The following is a 15,866-nucleotide window of genomic DNA, read 5'->3' on the forward strand; positions in this document are numbered from 1 at the left end:
ATGAATAAAAGGTCACTGTTATACATCTCTAAAAGCATTAGTGCAAGCAACAGCACCTTTAAATACCCTCACTGGACATAAGAAATAGTCAAAATTAGATTTATCATAAAAGTGAGAAATAGTAGTCAGATGAATTGGTGAAAAGAATTTCTTTTTCCATGGTTGCCAGTGCTTAATAAAGAACCAGACTGAGGGCATAAAATGATAAAGCATCATGTGCACAATTACCATAAACCTAGCAACGTTTGTAAGTTAGCAGCAATGAAATATAAATGTTCAGAGAAAGGCAAATAAGGCTGAAGTCTTAAACAGATGTTGAAATAACATTTTTAAAAAAATGCAATGCTGCCTTAATATACCAGTTATGTAACTGAATCGGTCATTTGGGACAAAGGACCCAAAACAACTTTATAAATCTAGAGAGTCCTGTGGATTCAGAGAAAATTTTTAGTGAGTACTCAAAAGATACTGAAGATCAAATTGCCAGTGACTAGGTGTTTCAAGAAATGGCATTAACCCACCAATCTTTAGTGTGTTAAAATGAAGTTCAATGCAAAATAAAACTCAGCGATGCAGCATCTGATCTATTCAGATAATCTGTTTGGGGTGAAACAATTGATCTGCTACTGAAGTCATTATCCATGGAACATAGCAAGATAGTAGGGCAACATGATAGGAGTGGTCCTGAGAAAGGAGATCCAAGGTTCAAAAACAAAGAACCCTGGGACAGCAAGTGCAAGACATCATCACAGAATTGTTAAAGTCTTGTAATTTTTCCCTTAATAAACCCAGACCATGAGGCATTGCTTTTTGAAGAGCAGGAAGGTCTAAAACTTTGTCATTCATATGTAAACCCTGTAATTCCTGACTGTTGAGATAAACTTCATGTCTGAAGCAAAGCATTTATGAATTGATGGATCTCTGGAGGAGGTAATGGCAGAGAAACCCATATCTTAGTCCTGTCCCAATCTAAAAACCTCTAAAGGTAAAAGACAATGATTCTAAATAAGGAAAGTGGAGAATCCAATGAATCAATATTTATGATCCATTGATCACAATAAAGACCAATGAAGGGATCTCTTGTGCATTCATCTAAAAGACGAGGGATTAGAGTGGTATCCACATTCCTAAAATGAATAAAATTCTCCATGCAGAAGGTGAAGGGATGAGTAAAAGCCAGACTTCTTGTTCTACGTGGAGCCAGATGAGTCAACTGAGCACATGATAAAAAATACACAGATTATAACACACATTAGTAAAAATAGGTGTTTCAGCTATGATAATGAAATCTGACTTGGTTGTTTCTAGAAGTAGAATATGGATATGACATTCTGACAACAAGAAGAATGTGCCAGCAGTAACCAGACATTCATGAAATGGCATGTACATAGAGTTAGGAAATGGAGGTGAAGAAAAGCATGTATGATTCAGTAGAACTCATGGTGCCAATTCCAGTTCAAGGACAACAACCCTGAACCGCAGAATCTAACCTGTGTACATAAGAAAAATACCAACAGTAGTGGGATGCAACCAATATAAAGATAAGAGCTGATACCAAACTTGGACATCCACAATTCTAGTAAAAAAAAAAAACTCAGAGTGAGGAATGAGTCACATGTGAACCTTGGAGAATATGAATTGATATAAGTAAGAAAGATTGATGACAATACACCAATCTCCTCTCTTCTTGGGCCCAACAGACCAATGGGAAAGAAATGCAGAAAGAACTGGCATGACTCTCTCTCTTTCATCACCAAAAGTAACCAAATTGTGATAGTTCTTGTGTAATTCTAACCCCAGGACCTTTGGTACACATAGATCCATGGTTAGGATTTATCACATATCCAGTTCTTGGAGCCAAGCACCTACAGATCCCAAAAGCATGTAGTAGTCACTAACGTCAAGTACTAAAACTAGACAACTGTAATAATAGTACTTCTGGAATGATATCATATGGTGGAAATATACAACAAAACATAAATCATCAAATTACATTCATGATTTACATCTACCATTTTGTAAAATTAAGCTTCTTACCATTCCAATCACATAATGGGCAGTTTTGTAACATGTTTCAGATGGTTATAGATGAAAGCCTCATTCCAGATATATTTAGTTTGGTGCACATTTTAGGTATAATAAAATGACTATCAACAAATTACATTCTCTAAGAACAATCTTGAGAGCTAGTGGAGCATTTTAAACTTTGATATTTTATATTTCCAAGAGCTTCTTTTCTAAATATGTAAAGCAGTTACTCAATTTATAATTTCATAAGAATCCTAAGAGTAATATATTTTACAAAAAGTACTATAATTCACCACTCTCACAAACTTGACTAGGGTAGAAGGATTTATGATGGAAATACTGATGTTTGTATTTCATATCAAATTCAGTTTCCAAAATCTGCTTTTCTAGTTGTATTATAGATTCAGAGGTGGAAGAATAAATGGATTACTTTTCCTCCCAGTTTGTTCAAAGTTGTTTTCTTAGGTGAAGTTCAAAGTTCACAGAACTTTTTTTTTTCTATTTATTAAAATTTCAAATAAGGTGGTAGCACATCACTGTGGTGTTAAGTATTTTATACCAAAATGATTTTGGAGCCTCACCATGTCATCACATTGCATATGCAAACATCCAGTCATATTTTAGCTGATAACTGTGCAGCTTTACAATAGATCTGTAGCAAAGAGCAAAGGTTCCATTGCAAGACTTTAATTTCTGAGGTAGGCTTTCATAAACCACCCAATGTACAAGGATTACAATTTCTCTGTGACTGTTTAAACAATCTGATAACAGAAAAATCCACAGGCACTTCATCCCTCGATTTGAATGGAATATCCATTTTACTTTCCATCAGGTTGAGGTTTATGATGGTTGAATATAAAGTATGACTGGAACTGATACCCTGTAGCCTCATGTTTGCAGAAAGCTTGGATTTTTATTTTTCAGTGTTGTAAAAAGGGTTAAGAATATTGGTCCCTAATGGTTCAGTATCCAGTCATTATTGTGAATCATTTCAAAACAGTTTTTGTAACATGCCTTGTGTGTCAACTCATGAATTTTTTCATCCAGTAGAAAATGCAATCAGATTTAAGGTTATCAAATATACTTCATTCAGAATTCCCAACACTGCCATTTCTCTGCAGCTAAGTATTATTCATTCAATTTTCTAAATTTGGCATTCCTTTCCTGGATATATCATAAAAGCAACTTGTGTGCAGGAAACTTTGTCACTTTTCCATGTCAAGTTCCTATTTAACAAAGTTAAATACTATCATTTAGAATGTGTAGATGATTTTGTTGCTGTGTATTTTGTTTGGGATTTCTTATGTATTACAATAAACATCACTGCTTATCATGGCTAAGGAAAAGGCTGTTATGTACCCTTCTAAAAGCAATCACTTTTGATGGCATCACACTAACTATGAAATACCAAACAGTGTCAAAACTAATTCTGATACAGGCCATTAATTTTTTTACTATATTTGATGTGGTTATGATTAATTATGTCTATACTCAAAATAGCTTTAATGTGACACACTCAATCCTCTGTGGTCAATTTGGAGTTCAAAGAGAAATAACTGAACAACTTATGAAGAGCATTCACTACAGTGGAAATGAAGTGAAATAATAAGCAAAAACTAGTATCACTTTATTAATCTTACTTTAAAAGTCCACTATAACCAAAACAAACTTAACTTTTTTTCCTTTGAAATTTATCATAAAAATGGAATACTATTAAAATTATTTTCATAAGTTAAAGAAATAAAGATCTACTGGATGATAACAGTAAACATTGTTACTTTGTAAGTTCTATGGAAGTCAATCTCTATATCTAAGAAGCATTAAGTGGCATGCACTAAGCATTTATGCAAAATATTGCATAGATTACACATTCTGAGACTACCATACTCACTTTTAAAATGCTTTTGCATTTGCTCTGTCAGTCTGGTGTTTACATGTGCATATGAAGTAAAAAATCATGATGTGGTTTAGGATAGAAAGTTGCCCTTGCTAATTTGTAATGCATACAGTAGAAGTGTTTCATGGTTAATTGAAAACTACTTTAGAATCCTGTAATCTGATAAATTTGCATGTCAGCTGCTGTTCAGTTTTGGTTCAGTCTTCCAATCTTGCCAAATCTTTCTTTATTAAACCTATCTATAATGGCTCAGTCATTTTGAACAACCTTGCAAGTCAGGAAGTATGTGAATGGAGTAGTATTTATACATATTCATCATTAAGAGGTTCTTCATCCATAGAGGTCACCAAAATGGATTCAGTTATATATCTGGTACTTGACCTGATTATATGTATCATGCGACAGATTTACTGTTATACGTTTATTTTGTATAGTTTTCTTTTTGCATGCGACATATATTGTTGGCTGTGTATTGCGCATGCCCTGCCTGTTGTAAATTTCTAGAAGATTTTCGAGAAAAGAATCAACAATATTTATTTTACGAAAACGTGCTAGAATATTGTTGAAACTTAGAGAAAATCGCATGATTCGTATAAAAGCATCTAAGAAAGAAACAGAAGATTATCATTAGTCAGCTACAGACAGTGTACTATAGGCCTCGGAAGCTATAATTGTAATTAACCTATTAATCGGAAAACTACATAATTTGACCAAGAATGTTTATATACTCTTCAAAAAAAGAAACGGAAAAGGCAAAATTTGAGACAAATTGTTAAGTTTATTCCGGGTAGTTCTGTATGACATGTGTGAAACTTTGCACATTCACTGCTGAACATCCAAAGTCTGCAAAGGCGAAGTCCACGCTCACTAGTTGAAGTTTAACGTCACTCAACGTCAATAACGAGTATGCCTCCCGTGAGCATCAATAACTGCTTGGCATCTCCTGCCCATGGAAGCGATGAGATGACGAATCACATCCTGTGGAATGGCTGTCCACTCAGCCTGCAAAGCTGCTGCAAGCTGAGGTAGAGTCTGCGGTTGAGGTTATCGCCGTTGCAGACGTCGGTCCAACTCGTCCCAAAGATGTTCGATGGGGTTTAAATCTGGTGATATGGAGGGCCAGGAAAAGAACGTTGATGTTGTGGTGTCTCAAGAAGACAGTGGTGAGTCGAGCTGTGTGAGGACGGGCGTTGTCATGTTGAAAAACGTCGTTGACGTTCACCATGATGGGTTGCACATGGGGTCTAAGAATCTCGTCGACGGTTGCGTACGGTCTGATCGGAAATCCTACGCAGCCCTGGTATGGTTGAGGCAGTAGACGTCGCAGTGGTGGTCCTATCCCGAAGGTGACGTAACCGGATGTACCGATCTTGGGCGGGCGTGGTTACACGAGGTCTGCCAGATCGTAGACGGTCACGAGTTGATCCATGTTGTTGGTGACGATTCCATAGCCTTGTGATGGTGCTCGGGTGGACATTCACAGCTCTGGCAGCATGTGATCGAGATTCGCCTGCTTCCAAGCGACCAATGGCGTTGCGTTGTGCTTCAGTCAGTATTGGCGTAACTGTATTGCGTGTCGGTGGCTTAACACTGAGCTATGGAAACCGAGAACCCGTAACTTTTGTAGGGATTCTGCACATGTTGCACTTGCAGAACATGCAGATCTCTCAAACAAATATATTGGACACGAATGCGTTTTGGCAAAAATTCAGATGTTTTCCTCCGTTTTCAAAGTGCACAACTTTTATTGTCATTTTGGTCTGACAATCAGTGCCTTAACACGTGTAACATCACATACTCTGAGCTTGTAACGTTATTACATATATTTCTCTTTAAAATAAACAAAATATCCCTTTTGCGTTTCTTTTTTTGAAGAGTATATATTTCGAACATTATAAACAGTTTAACTTCAGTGAATTGACTTCGGACGTTAGTATTTATAGGAGGACATTAGATATTGTCGTCAGCGAAAGCTTACGGGTACTCCAAGGTAGCCAGCCGTCAAACGAAGTGCACTTGTTTATAAACAAAATTAATCTGCTCACCGTGAACGTCTATAAAAGATTCAGTTCGAGAAGAGATAGAATACTCAGTATTTTTTGTAAGTTTCTAAAATTTGTATATAAACAATAATTTGTAATAACTATTACTAATAGCCCTTACTCTATTTGTTTTTGTATATTAGAATTTGTTTTAAAAAAAATAAAATTGTGTATCAATCTTGTTGGCAAATACCATAAATTTGATACATAATAACATATAATTAATTTCTAAATTCAAATTTCTGGTTAGTTGAAATAGTAATACATCAACAAACATACAATAATAAATCGGAGACTCACCCGAAATAAATTATAATACATAACAATATATATAAACGTTCATTTGGTGCTGCACATGTTGAATTTCAACAGCATGTGAAGAACAAAATATTATGCATTATAAACAAGCACGAACAAAGCTAGTAACAATAATCAATTGCTCCCTAACGCTTGTCTACATTAAGACAGCAGTGAAGAAAAAATCACTACCTCTGAACTGTCATTTCTCAGAAACTCTCCCGACGCATGTTCACAGATTCACGAAGAATCCACTGTCGCCTTGTTCGTTCGCAAGTAAATACTTGTTTCATGACTTTGTTTTCGTTTGATAGGAGCTATTACAGCTCTTCGCATTGAACATTATTCTTTCACAAAATAATTCGTTTGTTGTTGATAGATACTGTTCTACGACCGCCACTATTCAGTCAACGTTCAAATGTGTTGGCCTGTTTCCTGTTGTTGTAACCTGTCAGACATTCGGCCGTACGTCAATGTTTCATATTTATTCAACCAGTACTGTTTGTTTCCTGTCAGTAACGGGCAACCGATTATCTTCAAAAACGTACGTAACTAGTAAGCTTCAGTGATGTACTATATGGCCTTAAAGTATTCATATTGTATGGTCTACTGGTCACACGAGTAAAAAAGGTACATTTTATGTGAGTTATAAAGGATGACACCATCCCAGGAAACATTCTTGCCCTAATAGTGTTATTGTTTTCTGCGTAAAAATGACATTCAATATTTATTAGGCACTTAACAAAATTCCCCCTGTCTTATATAATAACCTACGGGCAATAAATCTAGTTACGACATTCCTAATCATCACATATATGACAGTTTTTGCTTGTTTTCAAACAAGCTAGATACAGGTTTACTCAATAAACAACCGCACCCGGTTCTTAACATGTATGTATAACGATAACATGTGCTAGTTTACTTTCTACAATGGTACCGCTTTTGCTATAGTATTCATCTACTTTGAACAGGGTTAAAATTACAATTGAGCTAGAAATGAATTCAACCGCTCACACTGATATAATACTTTAAGAAATCGCTATAAAGGAAAATATCTTTTAATTTTAAATTATGATAGAAACAGAAATGAAAAAGCTGCATTTTATTATACGATAAAAGCAAACAAAGCTGAATAATATCAATAAATTTACTACTGAATTTCGTTTGTATGTTGATTTTTAAATGACATTTCTTCTGAACAGTTCTTTTTATATCTTCAGCAAAGAAACCCAAGCTATAAAATGTTTCGTGTCACGCTCTTTGCTTTTCCTAATAACCTATCCTAAAACAGTGTACTTGCATATTTGATTTAACACTTTTATGCGATATGTTTATATTGTTTTTTTTTCGAAAAATGAGAAGTTCCTGTTAATCGAATGCAACACCATTTCATGTAATTTGATATGTGATGACGATTCTTATTTTCAAAGAAACCCTATAAACAAAAATTGTAGACACTTTAGACAATAATATTCTGTATATGTATAGTGAAATTAAATAGTTACATCCAAATGAAGTCAAATAAGTAAAAATCATAAGGAAGGACTGGATTAAAAACAACATATCCCAACTTCTGATTGATTATAACCATAAATCTTAAGCCATAAAGAAAATACGTTAAAATTAAATGAAATACGTTGCATATTTTTCAAAAAAGACCCTACTACAATAACGTATGTGAGTTAATTGCAAAGTTTTAAAAGGTAGATACCGATACTGTTATGTGTTTCTATATTCATTTCAATGGGTCGTATTTCAAACTACAGAATGAATTGCACAGAAGCTGTGAGAGGAAAAGGATTTAAATGTATCAGTTATTCTTAATTTGGAAGAAAATTATTGTTGTATGTTGTATTCGTGGATTACAAATGAACATGGGATTTTTAAAACAGTGAAAGTCTTAAAAACCATCAAACCAGTATGATGTTACTTTAACACCTCACAGCTTGATGACATATATAGATTAATACAACTTCAAGGATGCACGTTTTAGAAACAACCCACTTATGCAGGTCTAACTTTTACTGTTTTGATAAAATAACAAGGACTTCACAATTAGTCAGTTACCTTGTTACAACTGCAGAGTACAATAAACTTGTTCATAAAAATAACGTTTATAATCTGATGTTTTAGCTCCCTCTGTTGACACAAGTAATATACGAGTTTAGAGTCTTCTTACACGACATCGGTGAAAAAAAAGCGGAGGTCATTACAAAAAAATCTTACAGAAGAAAAACTAAAAACGATAAAATTAAAGACATCTGAATATACTATCACAAATTGATTTCAGCGGTTTTCAATATGTTGAATTATTAATGTTTTTGTGCTCTACGACAAACAAATCAACGGAGATATATATTTAATGTTTCTACACTATTAACAACTCAATTTTACCATAACTGGTATCATACTTGCAACGTTAAAGATAAATCGATGGTATGTAAAGATGTATTACAAGACCTACTGCTTGATGTTTGGTTTATCGTTTTGTATAATACACTTTTTTTTATAAAGGAATATATCAGTACGAAGTTATTTAATCAAAAGAGAAATTTCACAAAAGCTTTCTTTTGCTGTCGTACCTTTCTTCGATTTTTATACTTCAAGTAAACTTCCTAACTTATAAACATTATTTTTTGGTTTTAGTTTCTGGCATTTGAACAATAACGTTTCTAAACTGGGTAATGTCAGAACTGAGTAATGGTTGCATACTATGAATTGTTATTCATGTTTTGGTTAACTACCTGGCCGTAGCCACTTCTGAAAGCTCCCAAACCTCTTTATCCCTAATTAGGAGACTCTAGTATGAGCACTGCTTATGTCTGAACAAATTCTTTGGTCCGATCGTTTATATATTCATGATAACTTTCATGAAATATGTGAATCTATTACAGCCAAGAAAATCTTGTACAAGGGCTAAAATTTGTAAAGTTCCAGTATACAACCTTCGATTATTGTTTTGAATGGGCTTTATGTGCTAATTCCTATTTTTAAACAAAACGCTTCGGTGAAACTGAAGGCTAACAAGAAATACCCTTCACCAGTCAAAACGTTTGGGAGAAATTCAAAAATCAAGATAATATAATTGAGAACTAATATAGATACTCAAGCAAGAGCTAGGGAAGAAGTTTGCGATCAAAAGGTCTGAAAACATTTTCTGACAATAATAACGAAAAAATATGCAATTTAAAAACGTTATTTACAACTTGCAGAGGCCCAGCCAGCTTTGCCAGATAAATACAGGACCCCTGATAGATTTCACAGAAAATTATCGCCAAAGCCACAGCGAGAACAAGTACTTAGTTCTCTTTACATGTTATCTTTGCGAAAGTTGGCCTTGTGCAATACAAAGGGGATTGAGCACTTTATTTTTAAACGATTTTGAATATACTTATCGGCCAATCACGACAACCACAGTCGATATAAAGTTGCAATGTAATAGACTGTATATGTACTACATTTTGATATTGCATGGTGTACTTCTACCCACAATTGATCGCTCTGGGGAAGGGTATGTAACAGCAAAATTGTCACGCACTAAGAACACAAATGTGTTCAGATTGGTCATTTAGAATTTTTAAAATTGAAACAACTCTTACTCAATGACAGTAGAAAACACAGAAATGAGTCAACGTGAGGCTCACGAATATCTACAAAGAAATGCAAAAAGTCGAACTCCAGCCTTGTTCAGTAAAGTGTGGCGTTTTCTAACAGCTGAGAATTCATGAATACAAAAATCAATGGCAAAACCCATTCACGTACTCCAGGCAACAGTATGTGCATAATGAAGAAAGATTTTTGTTTGACTAAAACGATAAAAAATAACAAACGATATTTAGATGGTGGAAAATGGCAGTAAGTGATGACATTCAACAAAACGCACGTCAGTCTACCTTTAACGTTATTTACTGATCAACGTACTACAGAATTTCCAAAAGTAGTTCACGGTATGTCGCCAGGCTTTCGTGATTCATCAACATCGCTGGATACAGTGCCAGTATTTTTCTGTGTGGCACACAAAAGGTTCAGAACATTGACTTGATAGAGGCGATCTCGATCCTTGTATTTACTTCCACGATTCTTAACTTGTCCCTGTACGACAAAAAAGCAAAAGGGTCTGGGTTCCCTATGGTAAGGTTCCAAGTTATACCTCCCGTTCAATCATTGCAATACCTAAAGAAGGTGGGAAAAGAAATGGTTATTCATTTGAAGTCATACCGGTCAAGGGACTAAATTTCTGTGTAGTCAGGCTGTTAACACACGTAATGAGAAACCGTCGATGACGTATACTAAACGAATTGTGAAAATTTCGCCGTGAACGCTTTGAAAATGGCAATCTCATGATGGAGCCTTTTGCAAAGGAAGATGCAATTCGTGCAGAGCTACGGGCAAGATGGACAACTGTTAGATAAAATATGAACGGATACGGCAAAACTCCTAAGTTTGTTTTCATTTAACGTACTGAACTAGATATAGACCATCAGGGTCTCCTAAAGTGTTCCGTTTCAAGAGTAAATAACATTGAAATGAAAATATTTATTTCTTGCTTTTGAAGTTCATACTGCGTTGTAGCCTATATAATTCTTCTCGTGATTCAAAGCATGCTCGTGTTTTACAGACGTCTCAACAGTTTTAATTCTAACGTTAAGCGTACCTTATGTGACGTTATTTTAGTGCATAGATACAGGCGAACTCTCCAGGCACACTTAGGCCCCCTTTTGAGGAAGTTTCCTATAAAAAAGATACTAGTAGTGGTTATGTATTATAATTATCTCGGACAAGTCTTCGATTTATTATATTACATACGTTAAATATTATTTCAAACAGCTGGGAATTTTAATTTATAAGTTTATTAAATGTTAATGTGTATTAACTTTATGATATTTGCCAACAAGATTGATTCATACAATTTTATTTTTTTTAAACAAATATATTTTAATATACAAAAACACAATTACAGTTATTACTACTAGTTATTACAAATGATTGTTTGTATATATGTTTTACAAACTTACAGTATTTTATGTAGTTTAGAACTGAATCTTTTATCGACGTTCACGGTGGGCAGATTAATTCTTTGTTGATACACCAATACACTTCTTTAGACGGCTAGCTACCTTGGAGTACCCGTAAGCTTTCGTTGACGAATCTTTCATTTTACTAAGGGTAAATTAGTAAAGCACATTTTAATAATATAATACTGAAAGTTTTATCAGAATCTTCTATATATAATGTCATTATTATTTTTAGCGGCCTTCAGTGAATTGAATCACACGCCTGTAAATTGTCTTCAACAGACCAATCTACTTACAAAAAACTGACTGTTGAAAATAAACTGCCTTTCGACTTTTTGTTGTGCGTAGAAATTTACGTACAGAACAAACTGCGACAAGGCTCAGCTCATTACTGTAGAAATTAAGGTATAATTGCTACGAAAAGAAAAAAGAAACACGCGCATATAAACATTACACATTGGTAAAACATTCAGTGCCCCCATTTATAGTTATTCTTCAACATAATTTTCTACTAATATATGTATACATTTTAAAGTTTTATCAATTAATACTTTATTCCAAATTACTAATTGTGATATGTATTCATACTCCTACATGAATAATAAAGGTTGTTGTTTCAGTGGAACTTTACACAGTTTTATTGGCTGTTGACATTGCTAATAATTAATATGACCAAAGTCTACTTACTAGTTACTTTTTATAACTAGATATTAAATCACAACTAGTTTTAAGTTTCACCTTCTAACGTCTGTTGTCTTAAAAAAAAAAGTTCTAAGATGAACTAATTATGTAGTAATGGTGGCCAGGATTCCATCTTGGGTCTTCTTGGTGTGCTAGCCACATGTTACGGTTTTCCCCATTAGGGCGTGAATAAACTAACTTATCTGTTTTCAATAAATATCTTGATTTTACTGACTTACACATTAGATTGACTAGGTTTCTTATCAGCTATGGATGAAAAATGTTGAGTCTTTTTCTTGTGTGGTTCACAGTTTATTATGTATTCTAACATTTGTAAGTTTTATCCAACATAGTGAATCCCACACTCACAAGAAGAGATGAAAATTGTGTTTTGCTCCACATTGTTTTTTTAGGGGGTTTCTTAATAAAGACTACAGTATATGCCAAGAGCCATAAAAAAAACTACCATCGGTTAAAGTACTCTTCTACTGACGATTCTGCTGATAGCTAAATTTCATTAAGGTATCCAGAGGATTGTTCATGATTTATGACAAATGTGCCCATTTACTCACCTTGCCCTTCCCTTGTTATTGTGGTTGGAAATGTAGCTGGTACAAAAAAAAAATTAACAACCCCTCTTTTTCTGTTTAGAAAGAGGGGTATGCTACAAGTTTCTTTTGGATGACGTTTTTCTATTTAGTAGTTATAATGCAAGGCATAATTTGGAGTTCTGAAGAAAGAAGTATATGTAATTTTGCACAGCGTTACTAAGGCACGGTAAGATTTGGTCCCAGTAAAACACACTGAAGGTAAATAAAATTAAACAGCTTCTCACAAAAAGTAACCAAAGAACACAGGGTCCATTGCAGCTGAAACAGTAATCTAGTTTGCAATTATAAACGAACACAATTTGCAAGGATTTAGGTCTATAAGACCCATGTTCCAAGAACATATCCCGAAGCACCAGCTGAAACCGAAGGCAAAGGATGGACGCAAGCAGCTAATACTTTAAAGTCAACTGTGGACATTGTGATAACTCTAATAGTATGCTGACTTGGTGTTTTCTCCACTCTTTAGGTGTTTAATATACCTACTGCAGATATAACCCGTGACCACCATCAATCCTTTGGTATTTTTTCCATTTTTGAAACATTATATCAAGGCCAGTGCAACAATAAATTACCAGAACTTTGCATACCCTTAAGTGAATCAATTTCGTAGTTTCATTTACATTTATCACGATCAATCAATATGGTTTCCCTTTTCTGTAGCTGTATTGTTCATCATTAAGCTATGTTTTGCGCATCGTGAATTTATTTCCCATGGAATTATGTCTTTGGGTTGAGAATTAATTTATCAGTGCCAACTCAACTACATTTACTAACGAATAGTGGGATTGACCGTAATATTATAATACCCCCACGGATGAAAGGGCAAGCATGTTTGGTGTGAAAGGAATTTGAACCCACGGCCCCCGGATTACGAGCAAACGCCCTAACCACCTGGCCATGCCGGGGTATCTGTTGAAACAGAAGGGAGAATGATACTCCAGCTTCCATACTAGACGTGTAAAGGCTTCAGTGCAGAAATCAAAGTTCGTCTTCTTTTCATTAAATAGGAAGTTGCAATATGTTAAAGCTCTAAAACCTAATACATCTAGTTGCCTAAAGTTCCACCGAAATGTTTTTGGGTTCCAAAGCTGTCGCTTTAGAAAACATATAAAGCAGAGGGAGATAACACTGACTGCAGTATAATCCCCAGAAGCCTCCTGATAGAAACTACTTAAGAATGGTCCATAACAAAAGCCATCACTTAATATATCACTGGCAGTAGAAGATGTTACTGTAATTCTAAGAAGTTATGGGTGGAAGCAAAGAAACATACATATATCACCTGCTCTGCATCCAGTACCTACGAGTCGGTTACACAAACATAGTAGTGGTCTAAGTGCTATATTATATAACGAATTTTCATGAACTGTTATGGTGTGAACTAGATAAAGTAAATGTATTGTAATTATTACGAAGCTTACGTCATTTACAAATCAAACTTACTGAAAGAATGAAGGAAACACTACTTGTTTCACTTTATGCAAGGTTCATGCATTCATCCTTGTATCGTTAACTATATCGTGTGTGCGTTTTCTTATAGCATAGCCACATCGGGCTATCTGCTGAGCACACCGAGGGGAATCGAACCTCCTGATTTTAGCGTTGTAAATCTGTAGACTTACCGCTGTACTAGCGGGGGGCTAACTATATCGTGAACTTCTAGTATAACGTAACCACAAAGGTAACTTTAGGTACAACCACAACTTTCATATTTAATAATCATCACCAATCATTCTTCATTCTTCTAAATAGTTTCATTTCGGTTCACTAAGAAATATAACGTAACCAAAATGACAGTTTTAACGTTTAGTGAAAATTCCTTGTCGTTTCCGTTCCTTACGAAATATGACATGTAACCCAAAATGACAGCTTTAGTTTCATCACACTTCACTTCGAAATACAAATCAAGAGTTTAAACGGAGTGTAATATAATTTTCATAATAGTCTCAACTTACCATCACCTATCAATTTCATATCACCGTTACTACTTTAAAAGTACTGTTTTTTCTACCCATTTAAAAAATTCAATCGATTTTTTTCACTGCAAAACCTAAGTTAGATTGATGTTAGTGTATGGTATGATATCTAAATAGGTTTCATGTTAATATTAAATTTCACTCATTTTAACTCTAAAATTAACATTTTTATATATACTGTTTGTTATAAAGTAAGGTCCACATACTGTATTATACCGAATAATTTAATGCTTTTGATTATTACAATCATGTTAAAAACTGATAACAAGAAATGAAGTAGCTAAATGTTTTATGTAAGATAGAGTAAAAGTAATTAGAAAAATTGTCATATTGACGGCATTTTTTTTATTAATTCTCTTATGCAAGTCGTGTATTATCAGGAATTATGTATAAGCAAAGTCATAGAAAACAAGCACTATATCCATGACGTCATGTGAATCCCCATGGATAGTCCTAAGGTTAAAGTTTTTTTTTTGCTTTTGACTTGGCAATCAATCAGTGGTAAAAAAAACTACTTCTGGGATTCCCACCTTATATTGATTAATTTTATTTTTGGATATTATTTTATTACTTCTATTAATATAAAAAAAAAAAGTTAATTTTAGTTTTTGAATAAACCCTGCGATTATGACATGAATAATTACTAGTAACTTAATCCTTATTTTCTCACATATTACGTTCCACTCTTAAAGAAATAAATCACTTAATATCAATGGAATAGATAATCAAAAACCTGTTAGAAGTAGGTATCTATCACATGCTTTCGTCCATAAAGCATCATTAAAATGACCACGGTTGAAAAAACAACTCGTCAAATGTTGCGTTATGAACATTATTTGCAAATAATTATTTACTGTAGAAATTGTGTTCCCGTTATCACAAGTAAATTAGTTATCCAAACGGGCGGCTAGCATTCTCTTCTATATGCTCACTAAGCTTTTGTAGTAGGCCAGTCACAGTTGGCTTGAGATGTAGAAGTGAAGCTAACCCTACACATATTAATTACCGTAACACCGCGATATTCCTCATCCGCGTGCGTGTGTTTAACAATAGGATTTTTTGAAAACGGCCGAATGGATGTGGATGAAAATTGGTATACATTTGAACTACGACCCAAATTATAAATTTTTGGAAGGTCAAGGCAACAAATGAAAAAAAAAATCCCCATTAACACACGAACCGATTCTCCTTACCATTTTTGCTCTATAACAGTAAAAAATGATCGGATCTTGATGCAATTTTGTGTACATATGTAAAATATTACTACTCATTTCTTCTCCCAGAAAAATTCCGAACATATTTTCGTATTTTTATTACGT

The 15,866-nt window shown here is 34.2% G+C and overlaps 1 protein-coding gene across 13 annotated transcripts in view; it reads right to left on the minus strand.

Annotated features, from left to right (window-relative positions):
* LOC143247462 (uncharacterized) overlaps nt 1–15,866 on the minus strand; it is a 139,239-nt gene that overhangs the window by 110,674 nt on the left and 12,699 nt on the right. For 2 of the 13 annotated variants that reach the window (XM_076495613.1, XM_076495614.1), the window contains exon 3: nt 11,280–11,424. The exons of 9 other annotated variants lie outside the window; for them this stretch is intronic. The gene's annotated coding sequence lies outside the window, so the exon portion shown is untranslated. Of the gene's footprint in view, nt 1–6,456; nt 10,996–11,279; nt 11,425–15,866 lie in introns of those variants that run through there. 2 more of the 13 variants (XM_076495615.1, XM_076495625.1) reach the window with 2 other exon arrangements.

This window comes from Tachypleus tridentatus, chromosome 3 (genome assembly GCF_004210375.1).
Source record: "Tachypleus tridentatus isolate NWPU-2018 chromosome 3, ASM421037v1, whole genome shotgun sequence".
Taxonomy (NCBI): Eukaryota; Metazoa; Arthropoda; class Merostomata; order Xiphosura; family Limulidae; genus Tachypleus; species Tachypleus tridentatus.